The sequence below is a fragment of the Symphalangus syndactylus genome, chromosome 4 (assembly GCF_028878055.3).
Source record: "Symphalangus syndactylus isolate Jambi chromosome 4, NHGRI_mSymSyn1-v2.1_pri, whole genome shotgun sequence".
NCBI classification, from domain to species: domain Eukaryota; kingdom Metazoa; phylum Chordata; class Mammalia; order Primates; family Hylobatidae; genus Symphalangus; species Symphalangus syndactylus.
The window spans coordinates 94,113,790-94,135,322 of NC_072426.2; the positions used below are offsets into that span (position 1 = coordinate 94,113,790).

The following is a 21,533-nucleotide window of genomic DNA, read 5'->3' on the forward strand; positions in this document are numbered from 1 at the left end:
AGTGGTCGTCGGGGATGCGCTGGTTTCTCAGAGTCACGGTCATGGAGTTTCCAATGAGGAGCGTTGTCTGGCCCCAGGAAGCGCCCAGGTGCCGCCTCCCACCATTTCCCCATCTCCAGCAGGGCCCTCCCAGGGCGGGCTCCTGGCCTGCCCCGTGCGCCTGCGCGCGAGCCTTGAGTCGGGCGGGGTTCCAGCGCGAGGCCAGTGGCCCTCAACCGCTCCCAGCAGCGGTTGCCGGCGGTTCGTGGCAGGGAGACGCGCAGCGCGAGAGCAAAGGGCGGTTACCCAACGGCCTTCGCTCTCATGGCGTCCTACTTCGCGTTACCTAAAGCCAAGGGCGATTAGAAGGTAATCGCCTCCTGGTCATGCTCCCACTGGTCACCAGTGTCCGCGGGGCGACCCCACATTGTGACCAGAGCAGGCCTGTGGCTGAGCTCAAGGCGGGAGCGTTCATAGCTTTCCTAGCGGGGGCGCTGCGGGACGCCCAGGCCGCGCCCCTTTCCCTTGCTCACCTGGCACTGAAGTGAAGGGGGAGGTGTAACAATGCAGTGGGAACCCCAAAGTGTGTCTCGGCCGGCCGTGCCTTTCACATTCCAAACAATGCAAAAGCTTGAGGAAAACCTCAGCAGTTGAAACCGTGATGCAGTTCAGCAAAGAAGTAGCTCCTGTCCTCTTAAAATCAGTGAAGTTCTCACGGACGACCTCATTGAGTAAGTTGTGAAGCTTGTTGACTTGATCAGAATGATCAGCCAGCATGCATGTTCTAATAGGCTCATTTGTCAATAATATGAGTAGCTGCAAAGTGGAAGAACAGGTCTTTAGTCATAGTTTGTTCACGGTAGCACAAGTTGGTTGTGGTTGCAAGAGTGTGGCCAAAGTCAAGAAAAGCTTCCATGAGAATCGCTTACTTATGTGGAATTTACAAATTAAAAGTAGTGGTATATTATTTGTAAATTGTAGGCTACACATGTATCTAAAATTTACTGCACACACGTGTGTATCTTGGGTGGTTGGGTTAGTGTGTACTTGAGAATGTCAGGAAGATTGATTTTGGATTTTGGAGGGTGTGAGATTTGTGGGGGTGGTTTTGTGTATGTGAAAATATGCTTATATGAATTCTTAGTTTGGAATTTGATATGTATTTAATTGGTGAGAATCTAATATGTATTCACATGTGTGGGTTAGTTGTGTCTGTGTGGAGACTGCAGATTAAAGAAGGTCATAACTGGGCCGGGCACGGTGGCTCACACCTATAATCCCAGCACTTTGGGAGGCCGAGGTGGGCGGATCACCTGAGGTCAGGAGTTTGAGACCCGCCTGGCCAACATGGTGAAACCCTGTCTCTACTAAAAATACAAAAGTTAGCCAGGCATGTTGGTGTGAGCCTGTACTCCCAGCTACTAGGGAGACTGAGGCAGGAGACAGGAGAATCACTTGAACCTGGGAGGCGGAGGTTGCAGTAAGCTGAGATCACACCTTTGCATTATATCCTGGGCCACAGAGCAAGACTCCATATCAAAAAAAAAAAAAAAAAAAAAAGCTGTTAGGATTTGTTTGAATTATAGTACATGTTGTAGCTATAAATCAGTTGGGAGACTGACATCTTCAAAAGACTGAATATCCCAATCTATGAATATGGCCCTATCCTTTTCAAACTAATGCAGGAACAGAAAACCAAATGCTGCATGTTCTCATGTATAAGTGAGAGACAAATAATGAGCACACATGGATGCATAGACAGGAACAACAGACTCTGGGGCGTATGGGAAGATGGAGGGTGGGAGGAAGGAGAGGAGCAGAAAAAATAACTAGTGGGTACTGGGCTTAATACCTGGGTGATGAAATAATCTGTACAACAAACTCCCATGACAAGAGTTTACCCATATAACAAACCTGCACATGTACTCCTGAACTTCAAGTAAAAGCTAGAATATGGCCTGTGTCTCTTTTACCTAAGACTTCTTTAATGTTTTTCTCTTGTTCTTATTGTTTTTGTTTTTGTTTTGTTTTTGAGACAGAGTCTCATTCTGTTGCCCAGGCTAAAGTGCAATGGCACGACCTCGGCTCAGTGCAACCTCTGCCTCCCGGGTTCTAAGAGGTTCTCCTGCCTCAGCCTCCCCGGTAGCTAAGATTACAGGCACATGCCACCATGCCCAGCTAATTTTGTATTTTTAGTAGATACAGGGTTTCCCCAAGTTGGCCATGCTGGACTCGAATTCCTGACCTCAGGTGATCCACCCGCCTTGGCCTCCCAAAGTGCTGGAATTATAGGCGTGAGCCACCACACCTGGCCTCTTCAATAGCTTTCATAAAGATATATAATTTTTTCCACTTACACATCTTTTGTTAAATTTATTTTTAGGCATTTTGTATCCTTTATTGCAACCATAAATGGTATCTTTTTAAAATTTGTCTTTTCTGTTTGTGGCTGCTAGAAGTACGAATGATTTTTATATTTTGTATCCCACATTCTTGCTGAATATTCTTATCCGTTCTTTTTTAAAAAAAAAAAAATTTGAGATGGTCTTTCACCATGTTGCCCAGGCTGGTCTCGAACTCCTAAGCTCAAGCAATCCTCCCACCTCGGACTCTGAAAATGCTGGGATTACAGGCGTGAGCCACTGCACCAGGCCTAAATCTTCTTATCCATTCTAATAACTTAGCTGTAGATTCTGTTTGCCTTAATTTCTTTAATAGATATAGGATAATTTGGATTTTATAATTTGTGTCTTTTGAGGAAATTTGTCAGTTTCATCTAGCTGTCAAGTTTATTGACATAAAGTTGTTTATAATATTCTTTTATTTTTAATATCTGTAGGATTTAATTGTTATCTTCTTTTTGTTCTCAAAATTGAACATTATGTCTTTTTTCCTGATGAGTCTTGCTGGAAGTCTTGTTTTGTTTCTGCTAGGATTTTATCATGTAGTTGTGTTGTATTGTCCATAAGTTTTTGGTTTCGTTATCTAGTTACTCGGTTGGTATGTGATGATGAGGGGAGATTTAAAAGTGATGTCATCGTCATTGGTGCCATTTTCTAGAACCCCACACTTTTATTTTTGAACTATATTTCAGTAGGTAGAATTTTAAGTTGGCAGATTTTTTTCATTTCACCATGAAAAATGTCATTCCATGGGTTTCTGGCTTCTGTAGTTTCTGATGAAAAGTCCTTCTCCTACTTACTGTTGTTTCTTTCAAAGTAATATGTCTTTTTTTTCTCTGGCTGCTTTTGAATGTTTCGTTTTATTTTTTTTTTAGCAATTTAATCACAATTTTTTTTCTATTTACCTGCTTAGGATTTGTAGAGATTCCTGTCTGTGAATTAATGTATTTTATTTGTTTTGAGATTTGTGGGGGAACATTTTCTCTTTTTTAAGTTTTCCTTTTATTTTTATTTATTTATGTTTTTTTGGTTTGTTTTTTGTTGTTGTTGTTGTTGTTTTTGTTGAGACGGAGTCTCACTCTCTCACCCAGGCTGGAGTGCAGTGGTGTGATCTTGGCTCACTGCAAACATCGCCTTCTGGGTTCACGCCATTCTCCTGCCTCAGCCTCCCAAATAGCTGGGACTACAGGCACCCGCCACCACGCCCAGCTAATTTTTTGTATTTATAGTAGAGATGGGGTTTCACCGTGCTGGCCAGGAAGGGTTCGATCTCCTGACCTCATGATCCACCCACCTTGGCCTCCCACAGTGCTGGGATTACAGGCGTGAGCCACCGTGCGAGGCCTATTTATTTATGTTTTTTGAGACAGATTCTCACTCTGTCGTCCAGACTGGAGTGCAGTGGTGCCATCTTGGCTCACTGAAACCTTCACCTCCCAGGTTCAAGCAATTCTCCTGCCTCAGCCTCCAGAGTAGCTGTAACTACAGGCGCCCACCACCATGCCCGGACAATTTTTGTATTTTTAGTAGAGGCACTCTCTACCTCCTGTTACGGAGGAGGTAGAAACTGGTCTCAGTCTGGTCCAGTCTGGTCTCAAACTCCTAACCTCAAGTGATCTGCCTGCCTCGGCCTCCCAAAGTGTTGGGATTACAGGCATGAGCCACTGCACCCAACCCCCTTTTCTCTTTAATAGAGGTACTATTCCACTTCCTTTCCTGGTTCTGGGACTCTAATTCCTCACAAGTTAGACCTGTCTGATATGTTCCATGTCTCTTGTTAACTTTCCTATATTTCCCATCATTTTCTCTCTCTCTTTTTTTTTTTTTTTTTTGAGACAGAGTCTCGCTGTTGCCCAGGCTGGAGTGCAGTGGCGCGATCTCAGCTCACTGCAGGCTCCGCCCCCCGGGGTTCACGCCATTCTCCTGCCTCAGCCTCCCAAGTAGCTGGGACTACAGGCGCCCGCCATCTCGCCCGGCTAATTTTTTGTATTTTTAGCAGAGACGGGGTTTCACTGTGTTAGCCAGGATGGTCTCGATCTCCTGACCTCGTGATCTGCCCGCCTCGGCCTCCCAAAGTGCTGGGATTACAGGCGTGAGCCACCGCGCCCGGCCCTTTTTCTCTCTCTCTAACCTTCAATTTCAGTGTTTTCTACTAACCTAACTTCCACTTCTCTAATCCTCTCTTCTGTTTTGTCTAATTTGCTGACAAATCCATCTATTGGGTTTTTAATTGCTGTTATTTTTCTCAATTCTATATATCTCTTTAATCCTTACAAAATAAAGTCCAGGTATTTGGTGAAATTCTCTATATTTTCTTGTTATTTTATTTTATTTTATTTTATTTTTCTGAGACAGAGTTTCACTCTTGTAGCCCAGGATGGGGTGCAATGGTACGATCTCATGCAACCTCTGCCTCTGCTCATGCAACCTCTGCCTCTTGGGCTCAAGCAATTCTCCCACCTCAGCCTCCCAAGTAGCTGGGACTACAGGTGTGCGCCACCACACCTGGTCAATTTTTGTATTTTTGGTAGAGATCAGGTTTTACCATGTTAGCCAAGCTGGTCTCGAACTCCTGACTTCCAGTGATCTGCCCACCTCAGCCTCCCAAAGTGCTGGGATTATAGGTGTGAGCCACTGCACCCCACCAATATTGACTTTTTAAGCTATGTAATAGATTGACACTCACCATAAGCCTCTGCCCTCGTTCTGCAGGTGGTGAAGGTGTTTATTGTCCTGACCCCACAGTTTCTGTCCCATGACAAGGACCAGCTGACCAAGGAGCTGCAGCAGCATGTAAAGTCAGTGACAGTCTCATGCAAGTCCCCAAGGAAGGTGAGTGAGGGCAGATGGAAGGGGTCTGGTGCCCCTGAACAGCTCCCAGTGCTCCCGCCCCATGTCTCATAGGGTGGCTGTGCAGGGGGAAGCTTAGGCAGTCATAGTACTGGCTTTTTCTTCTGCAGAAGAAGGAATTTGGTTTAGGGATGGGATGGCATAGTTGATTTATTTGGATAGAAATTGCTATCTTGTGTCAGAAATCCAAAAGGAATCATTGCTGGCATATTAACCTAAAGACAAAAATCAGTCAAGTGTCCAAGGATATTTTTAGAAAGGTTATTTATAATCCTGTAAAAATTAAAAAAAAAATCCAAATCAGCAGCTTCCAAACTTTTTCTAACATGATTCATAGGAAGAAATATGTTCTGTTTTGCAACTCAAAATATATATACATACATATAACAAAAATTAAGATAAAAACAAAGATAAATTAATAGAATGACATTTATCTTTATAAATGCAATGCATTCTGATATGGTTATTTTAATTCAATGCCTTGTGCAACCTACAAATAGTCAAACAATAGAGAAATAAGGTTTTCATAAAATTGAATATAACCCTGCAATTTAAAATAGTGATTCAGTTTTTTATATATTTAACATATATCTCAACACATATTAAGAGAAAAAAGCATACTATGAAAAAGTATACGTGGCATTATCCTATCTGTTTGAAAATAAAGTGCAAAGAGATACATATGCCAACAAGTTAACACTTCCTTCTTTGTAATGCTTTGCTGCATCGTCTGAGTATTGACAGTCAATACACATTATGAAGCTACATGGCTAACACTGATTGAGTACTCACTGTGTGTGCCAGGCCCTGGGCTCAATGCTTTACATGGATTTTTATTTCATTAAATCCTCTCCTCCACCTGACATAGCATAGCAAACCATTTTACAAAAACAAAACTGAGGCTCAGAGACACAAAGTCAAATGCCCAAGGTTGCAGTCATTAAGAGGCAGGGCTGAAACTGAAACCTATGTGTGTCTGATAACAAGTTCATGTTCTGAGGGTAGGCTAGTCTGCTTCACAGAGCATGAAATAGATGGTGCATGCCTGCGATGATGGGCTAGATATCACTGTAGGTACAGTGGACAGCCCCAGACAATGGAAATTTACAACACTGAAGGTTCTTATCCTGCTCATGCGGCACGTCCACCATGGCTTTGCTGGGCCTTGTGCTTCACATCCCCTCATCCACCAACAGGATAAGGGAGCAGCCTCCACCTGTCAGCTGCTCTAAGAGATGGAGGAGAGGGTGGCCAGTCTCAGTGGCTCCCAACCCTTCTGTCTTGAGGTGACACGCTTCACTTCCACTCACAGCTCCAGAGTCACATCACATGGCTACATCCACCTTCAAGGGGCCAAGGGGAGAACCTGACACGCTCGGTGGATTCCATTAAGGCCACCATATGGTGTCAGCCTGTGTGGGAGACTGTGGAGGGGCAGAGGAGGAGGGTAGGGAATTGGTAGGAAATGACAACAGGACTAAGTCACTGTGGATTTCCCTTATCCTTAACCAGGTGGAGTTTATCCCGGAGCTGGCGAAAACCGTCACTGGAAAGATTAAACAAAGTGAACTTCGGAAAAGGAGCTTGGTCAGATGTAATCAGCAGTGAACTCGGAACCCACTGTGCACCTTGGGCCAATCCCTGGCCACTTCAGTCTCCCCACTAGGGCGGGGTGATGATGGGACATTGAGAGGGTTGATTTGGAAAAGTATCAGGAGTGCCACAATTCCAATGGTTTTCTTTTCTTTTTCTTTTTCTTTCTTATCTTTTTTTTTTTTTTTTTTTTTTTTTGAGACAGAATTTCATTCTTGTTGCCCAGGCTGGAGTGCAGTGGCACGATCCTGGCTCACTGCAACCTCCACCTCCCGGGTTCAAGCCCTTCTCCCATCTCAGCCTCCTGAGTAGCTGGGACTACAGGTGCCCACCATCACGTCCAGCTAATTTTTGTATTTTTAGTAGAAATAGAGTTTCACGATGTTGGCCAGGCTGGTCTTGAACTCCTGGCCTCAGGTGATCCACCCACCTCAGCCTTCCAAAATACTGGGATTTCAGGCGTGAGCCACCGCACCCGGACTGTTTTTGTTCTTTTAAGTTACATTCAGTTACTCTGCTTCCTCCAAGTCCTCTCTGTGTCTTTAGAATTTCCCAGGTGAGTACACAGATTGGAATTCCAGGTAATAAAATACTAATTTCGACAATACCCTGTGTGGAACATTTATTCTGGGAATGAACCTATGTTAAATGCCCTCGCTCTGTAGTTCTGCATACTCCACAACCTGAAATATCTTGGGACCAGATTCTGCCTCCTGGCACCAGTTTCTCAGGGTAGCCCTAAGCACCCTTCGATGGCCAGGACACAGGGGTCCAGGAGGTGTGCCCCATGTGGCTCCAGGCACCTGCCTTTGCCCTGGAGTGAGGCCCCAGGAAGGCCGGGGCAGGGCAGATGTCCTGGGTGGTCAGCCTTGACTTGGGGTCTATATTTGCCTGCCAGACCACCTCTGCCTCCCCCACCCAATGGTCCTTTGTGTCCCCCAATAATGCTCATGTGCACATGTGCCCCAGCCTAAACCTGGCATGTGTGAGTGAGGGCCCCAGCCTCTGGGCACCCAGCACTCCTCTAGCCCTGCCTGGGGCCTAGGAGCCCTGCCCCTAGCTATCCCCTGTAGGCACCTACACATCAGACCTTCCGAGCAACCCAGGAGCTCTGTCCCTGAGCCCTTCCTAGAGGACCCCACTCATTCACCCTCCCAGGGCCCAGGCTCCCTCCAGCCCAGAATCCCCCCACCACAGACAATCTTCCTTCTTTCAATATAACTCTCTCTGGCGACCCAGAGTCCTCCCCACACCCCTGGCCTGGAGTCCTGTGACCTGACCCTTCATGCCATCCCTCCTTGAGGCCTAAGAGGGACCACCAGGGGACCACCAGAAGCTCAGAAAAGCAGGGGCAGAAAAGGCCCAGCCTGGGGATGAGAGAAGCACATACTGTCCCTTTCTCACCCACCCCTGGAGGTCAGCATTGGAGAGGCCTCTCTGTGACTGCCAACTTCCGAGGTGCACAAACCCAGAAACTCACAGGGAGATAAATAGATACCCACAGGCAGAGAGACACAGAGGCACAGAACCGCCCCAGCTTCGTCTGGGCACTCAGGAGTATGGCCCAGGGACAGGCACACACACACACCAGGGGAACAGAGATAAACACACAGGACCATGAGACAGAGCTCCACAGGGCTGACTCTACACACAATGGACACCCACGTGCACACGCACTTGCACACACATTCACACACTGGCACAGACCTACAGGCAGAGTCAGACATAGAACACAGACACTACACGAAACATAAACACACAAACACAATTAGGGACACCCAAAGGGGAAGCAAATTCACATGCACACACCTCAACACATACACAAAGATACAGAAGCCAGGTATACACAGACACTCCCACAGGGGGCACACATGCCAGAGACACACACATTACACAATCAGAAACACAAACACAGATTTGCACAACCAACACACATTCAGGAAGAAAGGACACCCAAATGCATACAAAGATAGAGAAAAACACAGAGACAGCTACACAGAGACATAATCACAGACACAGACACTCAGACGCACAGATGCCCACAAGCAGATTTACACACCCAAACATGCACACACTCCCAGACCCCAGCCCACAGTACAACCAGAGGTGGCACTCCAGAGGGCACTCCTGGGACCAGTGGAGAGAACAGACCCAGACATGACTTGGCCCTCCTGAGCTCTCTTGGAAGAAGGTATTTTCCAGGTTTCAAACCCAGGGCTGGGGAAGTGCCCCTTCCAGGGCCTATAGAAGGGCTGTGCCTGGGCCCGGAGATGCCAGAGAGAGGCCAGGGTTGGGTGACTCTGGGAACAGGAGCACAAGGTTGGGCCCAGGACCCTGTCTGAGTATGCTTAGGGTAGGGGTGTTGCATGGTGCTTAGTAGATCTAGAGGTCAAGAAAGAAAGACAGATGTGCCCCCAGGACCATGCCCTGTGCATGACTGGGCTGACAATCTCTGTGTCACAATAATGCTATGAGGAACATTCTATGATATATCCCCATCATCACAGCAATGACCCACCCTCACTCACAGGTGGAGCTGCTGGGCTGGGAACACAGCCACCTGGTTGGACCTCATCTGAGCAGGGCTGACCAGGGCAACGCTGGGTCCTCGGCAAAGCATCTCTGTGGTCCCATCTTCCTGGGGAGTCTCCAGACCCAGCTTCCCCTTCTCCTAATGCCCCCTCCGAGAATCAAGTTCCCCCAGATCTGTTTCTCTGCCTGGATACACCCCCTCCCCCAACCACTCTGAACCTAGGTCCCCATCTGTGTAAGAGGACAGTGATGGTACTTCAGGATCTCAGGAGATGATGCCTGCAAAGTGCTATGCTTAGCACAGTGGTAACAAGAGGGGCTGCTGTTATCATCATCACTGCCTTTAGTGGCCAAGGACCTCCCAAGGTGCCAGTTCTGGGAAGAAAGATGCCCCTGGGAAGTTACAATGCTCAGGTACACAGTTGCTCAACTGCTTCCTGCTGTCTTCTGATAGTCTTTGCACACAGCCATTAGCACTCCAGTTGTACAGAAGGAATCCAGCCCAGGGTTGCACAGCTGGTCACCCAAGTTGCCTCATCCTGCCAAGGGCTCCTGGCCAAGCCTCCAAGGGACCATGAAGGGCCCGCCTGCAAGGGAGGTTAACTCTGGCTTTGGGGAGGTGTTTCCTGGTTACATGAATGACTTCTCCTTGTCCGAGGGCCCAAACTCTGTTCGCTTCTCCTTCCTTTCCCTCTCTCTGCTTGGGCTATAATCAAGGTGACCCCACAACACTTCATGGACATCACGGGTCTCCCATTCACTTTTGGGCTAATCTGACCTCACCTTGGTCTTTCCTTTTACAACTAAGACAACCCAAATCTGGGGCTCTTTATGCAGGTGACAGCACACAAATAGAAATTAATTCCATTGTTTTGTTGTCCCTGTTTTTGTTTTGTTTTGCTTGTTTCTTAGGGTTTCTGTTTATTTATGGTAAAGGCATTGGCTTTCCATTTACAACGGTGATAGAATATTTCCTGTTTACAATAACCTTGTGTCATCATAAATGGCAAAGGGATTTAAAGCGGTGGTTTTAGGCTGCCAGAGGCCTGAGTGAGTTTGGGCACACTCTGTGTGATCAGGCAGAAGAAGGCCTTTGGGAAGCTTAGCTGAGGACAAGACCAGGAAAGCTGATGGCCAGTTGGGGTGTCTCTCCTGGTCACCAGGCCCCTGGGTCCTGCCCACCTGCTTGACAGTCCCCATCCATCACTCCTGGTGCTGCCAAGCCCTCTGGATATTGTGGCCAAATCCTCCAGGAGAGAAGCTGATGAACTTTGTCTCTTGAAATACACAGATTCCTTGGACATCCCTGGGAGGTCAGTCATGAGAGTCAACTTGGTTTTCTTTCCCACATTAGGGTTCAAAATTTAAAGTCCATGCTCACAGGCAGTAAGATGACGTAGATAAGTGACATCGTTACCCCGTTTCAGATGTTAAAATGTCTAGGTGGATTAGGGATGATTTAAGACCGCACAACCTTGTGCCGCAAAGTGGAATTCCCAGGCCAGATGGAGGCATTTTACTGCCCTATTTTGATCTTATCACTGAGTGCAAAGGCAGTCTTGTTTCATTTTGGATAATTTCTTATGTTTGTATCTTACTTATAAGGGCACTTTGAATTTCCAAACATATGAGAATTTGTGGTTAGCTTTTTATCATTGACTTCTAGCATAATTATATGATCAGAAACACGCTGTGTGATTTGATTTCTCTGAAATGATTATTTGCTTGATGAACAAAATAAGTAGGGTTAATTTTTGTAAATGTACCACGTTTGCTTAAAATTTAAATGTACCATGTGTGCTTAAAATGAATGTATCTCCATCTATTCCCAATATACAAGGAGGATGGACGCATGGCTACATGGATGTGATGGAAATGGTTTAGTATTTGGACCCTCTACATCCTACTGGTGTTTTGTTGCTTAGTATATGAATTGCTGAGAGGGGGCTGTGGAGCCTCCCACTCTGCTTGTCTATGAGGTTCTTCCTGGCTTCCTGCCATCATTTGTTTTTCATGTTTTGCAGCCAGGATTGACCACGAGGAACCCTGAGAGCTCAAGAAGGAAGGAGCGGTCCAGAAGCAGGGACAGGAAGCTGGGTTGGGGAAGACCAGAAATCAGAAGGTCTGCAAATGTTCCAGAGAGGACCTGTCCTTAGGATGGCGCTTGGGGGGCTCAGGTGGGGGAGGGGGCGTTGGAAGAACACGCCGACGCGTGAAATGTCCACTGTGAGGCACCATATACCAAGGCCAGGGATTGGTGGAGAGGGAGTATAAAGCCCCAGGGTGGCTTAGGCAGCGCCCAGACAGGAGAAGGGTTGGCGGAAACGAGAGTCTCCCTCCAACTGCTCCTGAGCCTCCTGCTCTTCTGCCCCGCGCCTCCTGCTGCTCTGCTGATCCACTTTCCCCCTGACCTGTAGCTGAGCCTCTCACCAATGCTCGAGGATTTAGTTTGAAGCGGATCGTTTCCCAGACGCCTTTCTCCCCCTCCTCCTCCAGGTGCCCAACAGCCCTCCTTCCCTCCTTTCCTCTTCCCTCCCCTTCCCTCCCCTCCAGCCTCCCCCCTCCCCCTCCCCAACTTCGATCCCGCCCCATCCCCTTCCCCTTCCCTCCCCCAACCCTAAGCCACCCCACTTCTGTCCTGGCCGCCTCAGGGCACCCTGAGAGGACGTCATGCGAGTGAAGTGACTGCTCTTTTGGCTCCTCCTGCTGTTTCCCAACCATCAATCCAGCCATGTGAGTAGATGCTGGACCCGCGGGGTTTCTTCCTTTTCCTTGGGCTGTGTCACGCGGCGTGAAATTACACAGCTCACCCACTCAATCCCAGCATTTTGGGGGAACCGAGAGGGGCAGATCGCTTGAGTCTGGGAGTTTGAGACCAGCCTCAGCATCATAGAGAAACCCCGTCTCTAACAGAAATTCAAAAAAAAAAAAAAATTAGGCAGACCTGGTGGCGCTTGCCTGTAGTCCCAGCTAGTGGAGAGGCTGAGGTGTGAGGATCACTTGGGCCCAGGAGGTGGAGATCGCAGTGGGCCAAGATCGCCCTACTGCACTCCAACCTGGGTGACAGTGAGACCTTTGTCTCAAACAAAACGAAACAAAAGTGAAATGTAATTTGAGTTTTATGTCATCTGGTTTGATGACTTTTTAGGAACTTCTGGGTCATCCATGTCTTCTGCTCTTGGGAGCTGCCTCCAGGGAGTCTGTGTCCAATCAGTGTATGGGAGCCCAAGAAGCTCATCAGATGAAAGAATAAAGGGCTGCTCCCTGCTGGGATGTTTGCAATGCAAGAGTCACTAGGAGTGACATGACCAGGATGTGAATGAGGACTGTATTGCCCTTTGTTTTGTAAAATGTGTCTTGTGCAGATCATTGATTTACCCAAACCAGAAAGGGTCTTAAAGTGCTTATGATTGTCCAAATATAAAGAAATGACAGGTTTCTACTTCAAAAGTTTTCACCCTCACATTATAAAACCTCTCCACTACACTTAGGAGAAGGCACTTTATGGAGATAAGAATATTTGTTCTGACTGGCATGCACCAGATTCTTAGGAAGGGATTGGAAAGTCTAGTGATGGAGAGCAACCACTGCATCGAGGCAGAATCACCCCACATGAATCCCTCCAATCAAAGAATCTATTGTTTCTTCTGAGGCTATGAAGGAGGAAATGTGCTGAGAATCTTTGTTGGAATTGTTTCCCCTTTACATGGCTGCATTTTCATAGATCAGTTAAATTCTCTTTCCCTACTTCACCTTTGAAGACTTGGATACATTTTCCTCATTGCATTTTCTACTTTCACCCTTGCTCATGGCCATCGACTGTCAGAACCAAGGCTTTTACTGGCCCCATTGGACCTAAGCTAGGTAGGAGCCCACTACTGATAACCTACAACCAGATAGTTGTCAGGTGTGACAAGAGTGCCCAAGAGGGGGATGAGTTCCTGGTCAATGACAAGATGGCTTTTATCCTTCTTGTGCATTTGATCCACATCTTTAACCATTGTGCCCAGAGCTCCTACTCCCTTTCAGACAGAGGCTCCTCAGGGACAGTGCATCCCTCCCAGGAGCCCAGGCTGTACTCACCTCCACTGTGAGGCTGAAGACAAAAGTGCTACAGAGGTCAAAGGCTGCTTTCTAGAGAGCTTTTATTTGCACAAAACTGAGTCTTGATGTGTGGATTGGTCTGAATTAATTTTGAATTTATTTTCACCCCCAATACTTGTAAATCTAGTGCTTGTAAAATAGTATGTGTGTCTTTCGTGGTGGTGGCCATACATTCCAGAACATTTATATTGTTGTCCATGCAGATTTCCAAGGCTGCTACTGATTGCTTTAGGTGCAATGTTCTAAAATACGAAGGTGAACTCTTGTTACTGGTTATTTAGTGGGGTTTTTTTTGGGGGCGGGGGGGATGGAGTCTTGTTCTGTCACCAGGCTGGAGTGCAGTGGAGCCATCTCGGCTCACTGCAACTTCCGCTTCCCAGGTTCAAGTGATTCTCCTGCCTCAGCTTCCCTAGTAGCTGGGACTACAGGCACGTGCCATCATGCTCAGCTAATTTTTGTATTTTTAGTACAGACGGGGTTTTACCACGTTGGCCAGGATGGTCTCGATCTATTGACCTCGTGATCCTCCCGCCTTGGCCTCCCAAAGTGCTGGGATTACAGGCATGAGCTACTGCGCCCGGCCAGTGTTGTATTTTTAACTGAATTCAATTCTCATAGTTTTAATCATAATTCCAAAAAGACTTTGTTATGCAAATTCTTTTTGGCTTTGAAAATCTGACATGACGTGTGCTGTGTCAGCAGCAAAGTGAACACTGATTTTAGAAACTTGGGCTAAACAACCGTCTGTGATTATTTTTGTTGGAATATAACCCAGGTATTATTATTATAGCAGCTGTCCACTCTCAGTTTTGCATAGATGTAAACATGTCTTTATGTCATATTTTCATCTATAACTTTAAGACTTTTTTCTTATATTTTTCTCATTCTTCCATCACACAGTGTGGACATATTTTTTTATATATTACAAATAATGTAACACAAATTTCTAAATATTTATTTATTTATTGTTTGAAGACAGAGTTTCCTCTTGTTGCCCAGGCTGGAGTGCAGCCGAGAGGTCTTGGCTCACCACAACCTGTGCCTCAGCCTCCTCAGCCTCCCAATTAGCTGGGATTACAGGCACCTGCCACCATACCCAGAGAATTTTTGTATGTTTTAGTAGAGATGGGGTTTCTCCACGTTGGCCAGGCTGGTCACAAACTCTAGACCTCAGGTAATCCACCCACCTCAGCCTCCCAAAGTGCTGAGATTACAGGCATGAGCCATCGCACCCACCCTCCACCTTGGTTATTTTTAGGCACTAAAATTTGATACTTATTTCTGAATGAAGTCATCTCTTAATTGCATTTTTTTTACTTATATTCTTTAAATGGCAAAGATTCATGTAATTCAAGAGAGAAGTGGGATCCAGAGAGATTCATTTATCATGTGATACATGATAAATACATTCGATGTTATATTTCAATTTAAAAAATAAGTAAATGACTTTAAAGATAATTACTTTATACCTAGTTTGTCCAGCCCATGGGTGACAGAGCGTATTCAACCCAGGACAGCTTTTCTGAATGCAGCCCAACACAAATTTGTAAACTTTCTTAAAACATTCTGAGATTTTTTTGTGATTTTTTTTTCTCATCAGCTGTCGTTAGTGTATTTTATGTGTGGCACAAGACAATTCTCCTTCTTCTAATATAGCCCAGGGAAGCCAAAAGATTGGACATTCCTGCTTCAGACCAAGAAAAAAGAAAACCCACATTTGCATGCCTAAATACACTGCCATCCATGCAGGAAACATGAGACTGGAAACTTCCAACTTTTCCTGAAGCAGTGGAATCGCCTGGGGATATCTGAGGGGTGTGGTTACTTCTTGGAGGAGATTAAGGGTTTCTAAGGATGATTCTTTGTAACTGAAATATTGTAAATGTCATTGAGCCTTCTCATTATGTCGACTATTATTATTCCATATCGTCAATTTTCTGCCTGAGCATTTTCATCCTGGGCCTGACTTTTCTGGAATTCCTTGAATGCTTATTATTATTGTTGCATCCCTGGGAATTTCTACACTTGCCATCTTCTGGAAAACTAGCCTCAGTGTGAGTATACTAACTTCCCCTAGAGGTGGACTTGTAATCATAAACAAGAAATTATTTAAAACAATTTGTGGTTCTGGACTTCATTATGAATATTGGGTTTTATTTAAAAAATCAGGAAAATGATTTATTAGCATAAGAATTATGAAAAATCTGCCATTTAAATTATGGCAGATTTTTTAAAATTTTTTAAATTTTTAATTAAACCTATTTAATTAAAAAATTAAATAGGTTTGTGTTTGTTTAATAGACGGTCAACAGAGCTTTCGGTCAAAAATACGTTTTTTTTTAACCCCTCTGCTCTTTATCAAAAACTAAAGTATAAAGTTTCAGCACTTAAATAAGAAATTCTTTCTAAACTTTTCTGCTTTATAGTTCTATTGTATGGGTGGAAGGAAAGCTTCCACTCTCTAAAGGTTCACTGCAGAAATGTACTAACAACAGACAGCTTAAAAGGAGAAGGAAAATATAGAACCTTATTAACAGGCATAAACATGGGAGCCAGCCAAAAAACGAGACTGCAAGACGGGCCAGATGACTGATGCTTAACGAGCACCCTCTTCTCAGGGAAAAGGGAGATGGAGATGTAGGCAGGGCAGCAAATGATTTTTAGGGGAAATGAAAGAGCCCAAGGAACAAACAGTTGGCCTGAGACAAAGTTCCTCTGAGATCGTGAGGAAGAGGCGACAAACTGCAGGAAGGTGAAGGGCAGAACTGCACTGTGTCTCATGATGCAGAGAAAGCCCCAGAGAATCTCTTGGAACTGCCCTCCGAAGAATCAATGAAAAGTGTGTCTGGGTGGGGTAATGAGTGGTCATTTCGAATGGCAACATTCAAAGTACATGTTCTCGGTTGCCACTGGAGAGGGATCAGTATGTCAAAAGTCTGTACTGGGTAAGAATGTGGCTGCTAAATTGTGCCATAATTTGGCTTTTGAGCATTTTTGTCCATTGAGTAAATCGAGCTCTACGTTTTCTCTTGCTGTTCATGACAGTAAAAGTTTGGGTATCTAGGGGCTTAAACATCTTCTGAACAATGATCCAAGAAAAAAGTGCTAATACCACAATGCTTTTTTATCCTCAGGGGAAGAGGGAGTATGTTTTATTTTCACAACCTAGATAATTACACATCATTTGGCACTGCCCTTCAAGATACGTAGAAAACAGAAAATATATGAGTTCTGAAGATATCTAGGCACACTGAACAGTCTCTACCCAACTTAGTGCTGAAGGGAGAATTTTTGATGTGAACTGGGGGAAGTTTTTAAATGTACCACTTTTTAAATATTCCATTAAGAAAAATTCAGTTGAGCTGTTTGACTTGAACCACTTTGCACCTTCTCATCTTTCTCCTTGTTATCTACTCCTCTATCCCATTATCTCACAAGCCGGGGCATCATGGGTGCCACGAAACGTTCATGCCTCACGGTGTTTCTTTGCTTCTCATTTCTTCACGTGTTTCACATTTCTCCTAGCTGCAAACTGGGCCAGCTGCTTTCCCCATAAAATCTAGCAGTAGCTGTGGGGCGCATGCGGCTGCTCTTTCATCTTTTTAGATCACCCATTGCTTCTATCAAAATCCTAGTATATGTTTTGTTTTTTTTCCTATCCTATATGAAGAAATCAGAAAAAAAATTTCTACATAGAACTTTAAAGATGTTATTTCATTGAATACATCAGGAATTTCAGAAGTATATGACGCACATCTGCAACAGGATTTGCATTGCATATTAGCCAAGAAAAGAACAAATATTTCATGTCTTAGAAGATTCAACTCATACGCTGTCTATATGGAATTCTTTATGGCAATTCAGTCATTACTGAGAATGTTTTGTGTTAGGTTCCAACCAGCCTCAGTGAAGCTGGTGTCAGGGAAGGGAAAGTGGGCTCTGCGTAGAGCGTGGACAGAAAAAAGATGCTCCGCAGAAGATCAGGAAGGAGCAGGGGGTGAAATGTTACACATTCTTGAACTCAGAGAACTGAAGGTAGTTGCTTTCTTTTCAACCTGTGAAACATTTTAACCTGTGGTAAAATATGTATAACGTGATAATTACCATCTTAACCTTGTTGAAATGTACAGTTCAGTTCTGTGAAATGTATTCACATCATTGTTCAATTAGTTTCCTAGACGTCTTTTCTCAAGTCTGTCTTAAAGTCATGAAATGTCAGTGGCAGATCCACGGATTTACAGGGGAAAGCCTGGAGGTCCAATAGCCATAGCCAGGAATGTATGCTATCTGTCGGAGTCCCCATAGTGTGGAAATGAGTTTGCCCTTTTTTTTCTTTCTTTTTTTTTTTTTTTTTTTTTTTTTTTTTGAGACGGAGTCTCGCTCTGTCGCCCAGGCTGGAGTGCAGTGGCGCAATCTCGGCTCACTGCAAGCTCCGCCTCCCGGGTTCACGCCATTCTCCTGCCTCAGCCTCTCCGAGTAGCTGGGACTACAGGCGCCCGCCACCACGCCCGGCTAATTTTTTTTTTGTATTTATAGTAGAGACAGGGTTTCATCGTGGTCTCGATCCCCTGACCTCGTGATCCGCCCGCCTCGGCCTCCCAAAGTGCTGGGATTACAAGCGTGAGCCACCGCGCCCGGCCGAGTTTGCCCTTTTAAGGGAAACAACAGCCTCTGGCCCTCAGGTTTCTCCCCTTCTCCTCTCTACACCCTAAGCAAGGGCTCAGGTCCACTTGTATGCACACAAATAGAAGGATTTTATCCTTTCCAGGAATTAAAATGGACCTAAAATACTTCTCTACATCATGGAAATCTACAGAAGCTAAAGTGCAAGCTGAAATCCAAAAGGTGGAGATGAAGGTCGACAGTCATTGCGAAATCTCTGGGCAAAGAAAGACTGCCGAGGAAGAGTAAGATGTTCACTGACACAAATACTGTTGTAAGAGCCATGTGCCAACCAAAGTAGACAACTGCAATGTCCCTGAGAATATTTTCCACAATATTTGTGGCAAATTCAGTGGGTGCAAAACTGAGCTTGTCTTTCCTGCTTGATTAATCTGCATATTTCCTTTCCCTTCCTACATTCTTGATTGTAATGTTTTAGGGGGAAGCAGAGGTCCAGGTACTGGCATTGTTAAATTCAATGCTTGGGTCACCTCTGGATTCATTTTCACAGTTTTTTAGCTTTTGGTCATATGACATTGTATTTTTCCTGCCACATGACTAGTCTTTTTGGCTAAATGCAAGACACTCGTTAAAAATATTTAGCAATGAATTGAGGCCTACTAGCATGTTATCTTGCTGCAGAAAAGATCGGTGTCTATTTCTGGGGAATGGGCAGGGGTCCTAGCACACCTAGACACCCTCCATACCATCAGCAATTGAGGTTATCAGTGAGGTTCAGTCCCTACGAAAGTCAGGGTATTTCCTGTCCACCTCTATTCCTGGCATGTGACTCTTCTGGGTCCCAACCAAAACCAGCGGACCTCAGTAGGGGTCACCTTCACTAGCAGACCCTCAGTCTACTTGTTTTCCATCTGATCCTCCACATGGTGCAAAAGCTGCTCTGCTTCTTTGCATCTCAGTTAGTCCCTTCTGCAATTCAGTGATGAAACTCAGGGATATGAGCTGTGAGGCTGACCTTCGTCCTGGGTTTCCTTCCTCTCCATCTTGGCCTCATGTCTCTTTATTGCCATTTTAGCAATTTGATGCTTTCAGTCATGGGTTTTAGATTCTGCCCCATGTCCCCACTGTTCTCATGGGAGATCAGAAGCTTCATATGCACTCATGTCTACTCCAGAGCAGAATGCTTCCTTAGCTTCCCTCCAGATTCAGGTTTTGTGTTTCTAGTTCCCAAGTGCACAGCAGGAGTAGTGATGTCCTCACTGGTTTCTCATTTGCATTAAACTGTGAGCTTCTTTAGGGTGGGGACAGGACCCTGCTCCCATTGCATCTTCTGTACCTCACAAGACACTCCTTGCATCAGGCCACTCCAGATAGCATTTGCTGAAGAGTGCCCTGGGTGGTCAGAAACAAGTGCATGAACTTTCTCTTTGAAGTGTTTTTGCCCCCGTTTCCTAGAGTTCTTGGTATTTTACACATCTTTCATATGAAATCAAGTACCTAGTGAGATTTTTAGAATCAGAACCATGAATCAAGTAGTGTGAGGGCAACACAGCAAACCCACCTTTTCAGGCCATTTCCTTTTTCTGCCCTCAGTCTCTGTGAAACAAACTTTGTTAAAGTCACTGGACACCAGAGGATGGTTTGCAGTTGTCACCTATTTTCAGGACATAACACCCTGACTAAAGAGCCATTCGATCATTTCCAATTCAGTAGATGCACCCAGCACTCAGATTGGCCTTTTCTCTCAACCAGGATCTTTAAAGTCGACGAGAAGAGTTCCAGTCCTGAATCATGGACATGTGCAGTTGTGAACCGCAGGGATAATGACAGCATGTCCTGGAAAGATCTCTCTGAGGTTGATTGTCTGGGTTCTGGCATCAGCCTCTGACAGAGAATCAGGTCCCCCTGTGGGAGGAGTCAGATGAGGAGTGATCCCCTGCTCCGTCCTTATGGGTTTAGTTGTGATGAGCTGGTGAGGTCTGGTTTTCCACACCGAACTAAAATGAGCTTTTGCTGTGTCTGGTGCAAGACTGACCCCAGAAGCACACATAGTGTATCTTATAGAAGCTTTTAATAGTTCATATTTACTAAAGAGTAGGAATACAGAGCGATGAAGATGAGCTGGAAATGACAGGTGACTTGCCAGCAGGCCAGAGTGTGCTTTTTCTTTGTCCCTCCATGGAAGGTGTTAATTCTCCCTCCAGTTGTGAGGATCAGTTGGTTCATTTATGGGAAGGTTGTCAGGGGACCTTTGAATCACGGCCTTCAGATGCTGGAAGGAATCCTACATGGGCCAGTGGATCATGTGCATGCATTTTTCTCCCTTCTCGACTCAGGAAGCTGAGAATGAAAGAACGTGAGTGAGCAGAAAAGGAGAGGCGGCTGTCAGAGGTGGAAGAAACCATGAAATTGGCTCTAGAAAAAATACCCATCTGCAGGTGGGTTCGGAAACCGACACCAGCCTCTTGGGACAGCCCTGCTGGAGTGTTTTGTTTTAAATCTTTGTACAATGTTTAGACCCAGTTAACACAGAAATGGAAACAAGTGGTCAGAAGAGATACCTAGAGAGAGAGAGAATTCACACAAGAGAACACAAGTACCTTAAGATTTACTAGTGTTCAAAACATGTGAAGTAGCTAAACATCTCCTGACTGCAATGCCAGCCAGACTGTGTGGAAACTCGGTTCATACCAGCCGTTCTAGGGGTGGTGTGAGTTGTCATCATCCTTAGGAAAGCGTGCTGTTGTAGGCTCAACCCATCCTTCAAAAGGACTGTGCCTGTTTATAAGCTCAGCTGTTTCTGCCCTGTGAAATATGGCAAGGATATTAATTCCAGGAGAATAGAGCTTTATGATAAAAGATGCCCAGTGAAGCATGAATTATGGACATACTGAAAATGGGTAAGGAAATTGTCAACTCAGAACCCAGCAGGCATTAAGTAAAAGAGGAGGAAGCATTACAGCAACAGTTTTGATCCTACTGTACTTTTATAGCCATGTGAAATACATTTTCTATGTATAGATAGATTGTGTAAGGGTACAATTGTGAGGACAACAGAAACATGGCAGATTATTTAAAATCATACTAAAGATGATGGTTTGTCTGATGAAAGTGATTCTAAACCATAGAGAAACGATTCAAAACAGGCAAGAGCCGCGGCAGTAGGTAGAGGACTCCTACAGATGGGAGGTGAGGAGCCTTCCTTCCTGCAGTTGCAGGATCCTTAAGCGCTCATCAAGATGATGCCACTGCCCCTAGAATCTCTCAACATACACTTTCTCATGTGTTGCCTTTTTCAGATTGCCCCTTCTGCTGCAAGAAAGGCCCTCCGCATTTGGATAAGTTTTTTTTTTCCCCCCTCCTTGCTTTTGGGCCTAGTCTGCCAAGTCAGGACATGGATGTATTTTTCTCCTCATAGGTCTGTGCTCAAGCTTTGCAGAGGGAGATGGC

At 45.3% G+C, this 21,533-nt stretch overlaps 1 long non-coding RNA gene across 2 annotated transcripts; it reads left to right on the plus strand.

The window, feature by feature from the left end:
* The first annotated feature begins 220 nt into the window (after positions 1-220).
* On the plus strand, positions 221-21,449 carry LOC129480959 (uncharacterized). 2 transcript variants are annotated; one of them, XR_010120539.1, is made up of 8 exons: positions 221-710; positions 5,094-5,213; positions 11,381-11,478; positions 11,853-12,089; positions 17,631-17,738; positions 18,229-18,367; positions 20,420-20,521; positions 21,383-21,449. It is a non-coding gene; the product is annotated as an uncharacterized lncRNA (long non-coding RNA). The 2 variants fall into 2 exon arrangements; XR_010120540.1 differs by lacking the exon at positions 21,383-21,449 and adding an exon at positions 21,212-21,230.
* Positions 21,450-21,533: the final 84 nt, after the last annotated feature.